The sequence below is a fragment of the Eschrichtius robustus genome, chromosome 1 (assembly GCF_028021215.1).
Source record: "Eschrichtius robustus isolate mEscRob2 chromosome 1, mEscRob2.pri, whole genome shotgun sequence".
NCBI lineage: Eukaryota > Metazoa > Chordata > Mammalia > Artiodactyla > Eschrichtiidae > Eschrichtius > Eschrichtius robustus.
In genome coordinates this window covers 93,044,800-93,048,521 of record NC_090824.1, presented here as the reverse complement: position 1 = coordinate 93,048,521, position 3,722 = coordinate 93,044,800, and the positions used below count along the sequence as shown (strand labels likewise).

Below are 3,722 nucleotides of genomic sequence, written 5' to 3'. Positions count from 1 at the left end.
AGCAGCAGGTGGCAAGAGGTGTGAAGTGATTGAAGCTGTGGTTACAAATGCTCAAGTGTCGGATAGCTAAAACTATCCAAAAGGTTGTGCCCTAATATTAGCACAGGTCAGACCCGTCACTACCTTGGCGGGTGGCCTCGGTGTGTTTGGGTTCAGATTCCACGCGGCAATACAATTTCTTCCAGTTAAGAGTTCTTGGATTGCACCAATCACAGGATGGCCTGAGGGCACTGGACCAGTCTATTAGTTTTTCAAAACGCTGTCGTAGACCTGATAGATGTACTGGGAGGCTTCATGAGCTAGCTCTACACTTCGGTGACAGTGTGTAATTGGGGTTTTCTGGCTGGCTATGGAGCTGGGCCAAAACCCAAATGCCATTAGTGAGTCAGGGATTGGTACAGAATATCCTGCCCTTCCACATTCCTTTGGCAATAGTATAAACGTTGTTGTTTTGCAACTTGCTGGAAACAGTGTCAGCATTTAAATGACTTTCCTTAATCTGAAACTGAAGTTCATTTTCATTGGGAATATCCTTCTGTGTTGCAAGGAAGACCTGGCACTTCATTTTGCCGTCTTCTACAAAAAGCACATTGAGTAGGATAAGGCAGCTGAAGTAGAAGATATCACGATTGTTTTTCACAGCCACCTGCAGGTTGTTCAGAGGTTGTACCTTCATGACTGGGTCCAAGGTGTGGAGATGCGGGGAGACATCAATGCTCTGGTTTGGCATCAGTGGTGTAGGGATGGCCAGAGGAGTGCTGGGGATGACACCAACCCTATTCTTGTTAAACTGAATTGCCAAGTCTGTCATGTGCTACAGAGCTTTCTTCATGAAGTTCATTTCCATATAGATGTGCCCTTGGAGGTGAGTAAATGTTCCTGAAATCTCCAAGACTTTAGCCTTTACTGCAGGCAACCAGACAGCTTTAGGAGCCCCATATCCACCAGGTGCCATGACTATCCCCATAGAGTGTTCAAGTTGGTTATTCAGACCACTGCTGACCACAGCAGGAGTAGGTGAAGGAGCAAAGGTTGCAGGCACTGATGATGGGGTGAAGGACTGTCCCACCAGACTATGTAGCCCTGCCCCCAAGAGGTCCATCTTTTTGAATTATACTTTTGTCTGGATATAAGCCCAGGAGAGGGGTTGCTGGATCCTATGGCCACTCTATTTTTATTTTTTTGAGGAGCCTCCATACTGTTTCCTATAATGGCTGCACCAATTTACATTCCCACCAACAGTGTAGAAGCGTTCCCTTTTCTCCACCCCTTCTCCAGCATTTATTTGTAGAATTTTAAATGATGGCCATTCTGACCGGTTTAAGGTGATACCTCACGGTAGTTTTGATTTGCATTTCTCTAATAATTAGCAATGGTGAGTATCTTTTCATGTGCCTATTGGCCATCTGTATGTCTTCTTTGGAGAAATGTCTATTTCGGTCTTCTGCCCATTTTTTTTGATTGGGTTGGTTTTTTTGTGATTCAGTTGTATGAGCTGTTTGTATATTTTGGAAATTAAGGCCTTGTAGGTTACATCATTTGCAAATAGTTGCTCCCGTTCCACAGGTTGTCTTTCCATTTTCTTTATGGTTTCCTTAGCTGTGGAAAAGCTTGTAAGTTTGTAAAGGTCCATCTGTTTATTTTTGCTTTTATGTCCATTACCTTGGGAGAATGATCTATAGAAACATTGGTACAACTTATGTCAGAGAATGTTTTGCCTATGTTCTCTTCTAAAAGTTTTATGGTGTCATGTGTTATATTTAACTGTTTCAGCCATTTTGAGTTTATTTTTGTGCATGGTGTGAGGATGTGTTCTAACTTCAATGGTTTACCTGTGGCTGTCCAACATTCCCAACACCACGTGCTGAAGAGACTGTCTTTTTTCCCATTGTATATTCTTGCCTTCTTTGTCGAAGATTAATTGACCATTGGTGTGTGGGTTTTTTCTGGGCTCTCTAGTCTGTTTCATCGACCCATATGTCTGTTTTTGTGCCAATACCATGCTGTTTGGATTACTGTCGCTTTGTAGTATTCTCTGAAGTCTGGAAGCATTATGTCTCCTGCTTTGTTCTTTTTCCTCACGATTGCTTTGGCAATTCTGGGTTGTTTATGGTTCCATATAAATTTTAGGATTCTTTGTTCTAGTTCTGTGAAAAATATCATGAGTAATTTGATAGGGATTTCATTAAATCTGTAGATTGCTTTGGGTCCAATGGCCATTTTAATAATATTTCTTCCAATCCAAGGGCATAGGATATCTTTCCATTTTTTGGAATTCTCTTCACTTTCCTTTATTAATGTTTTATAGTTCTCAACTTATAAGTCTCTCACAACTTTGATCAGGTTTATTCACAAGTATTTTATTTTTTTTGGATGCAATTTTAAAAGGGATTTTTCCCCATTCCCTTTCTGCTATTTCATTGTTAATATAAAGACATACAACCGATTTCTGTATTTTAATATTGTATCCTGCTACCTTGCTGAATCTGTTTATCAGTTCTAGTAGTTTGTGTGTGGAGTCTTTAGGTTCTATATATCGTATCATGTCATCTGCCTATAATGAAAATTTTACCTCTTTCCTTCCAATTTGGATACATTTTCTTTCTTTTTCTTGTCTGATTGCCGTGGCTAGACCTCCAGTATTATGTTGAATAGAACTGGTGAGACTGGGCATCCTTGTCTTGTTCCAGATTTTAGTGAGAAGGCTAAGTGCTTTTCACCATTAAGTATCATATTGGCTGTGGGTTTGTCATAAATAGCTTTTAGTATGTTGAGATATGTTCCCTCTATACCCACTTTCATAAGAGTTTTTATCATGAATTGGTGTTGAAATTTATCAAATGGTTTTTCTGAATCTATTGAGATGATCATGTCATTTTTGTCTTTTTTGTTGTTGATGTGGTGTATCACACATGGATTGATGTGCATATGTTGAAGGATCCTTGTGGCCCTAAGATAATTCAGCACGTTCATGGTGTATGATCTTTTTTATGCGTTGTTTGGTTCGGTTTGCCAACATTTTGTTGAGAATTTTAGGTTCTATATTCATCAAAGGTATTGGCCTGTCATTTTCTTTTTTGGTGGTGTCTTTGTCTGGTTTTGGTATCAGGGTGATAGCGGCTTCATAGAATGTCTTTGGGAGGCTTCATTTCTTTTCGATCTTTTGGAAGACTATCATAAGGAGTATGTGGTGACCAGAGCTTGCACTCGATGTTGAACGGGGCCTCCTCATTGCTCTGTGGTTGACACAGCCCTGTCGAGGGCAGGGTCTGCTCCCTAGTTGTTGGAATAGAAGCCCCCAGGTCTGTTTCTATGCTGGATTAGAGAGCATAGTTAGGTAGGCTGGATTGGAGCACTCCCAATGGGAGGGGAGTCACTGAGCATTCCTCTGCCAGAGCTGTCCACCAGGAAGTGTGCTCTGCGGTGTCACCTGTCACCCATGGTGCGGGCTCACAAAGTACACTGTTGTTGGCACTGCTCTCAGCCCCACCTCAACTGTGGGAATGCAGGCAATAAGCCCTGGTGTCCCTTAGGCACAGTGTTCACAAAGCCACCAGCGCAGATCCGTAGGTGCTGATCCACTGATGTCAGGTGCCAGGACCACAGTGCCCCACCCATGGACCCACTGTGGGAGCTATGGAAGCAGACTAAACCCCAGCCCGGCCCAGCCTCCTTGTGCTCGTGCCCACGAAGCCCACAGCTGCTAAGGCTGGAACCGTCCC

At 42.5% G+C, this 3,722-nt stretch overlaps 1 pseudogene; it reads right to left on the bottom strand.

Moving 5' to 3' along the window:
• Nucleotides 1-243: 243 nt before the first annotated feature.
• Nucleotides 244-1,102, bottom strand: LOC137762170 (AP-2 complex subunit beta pseudogene; annotated as a pseudogene).
• Nucleotides 1,103-3,722: the final 2,620 nt, after the last annotated feature.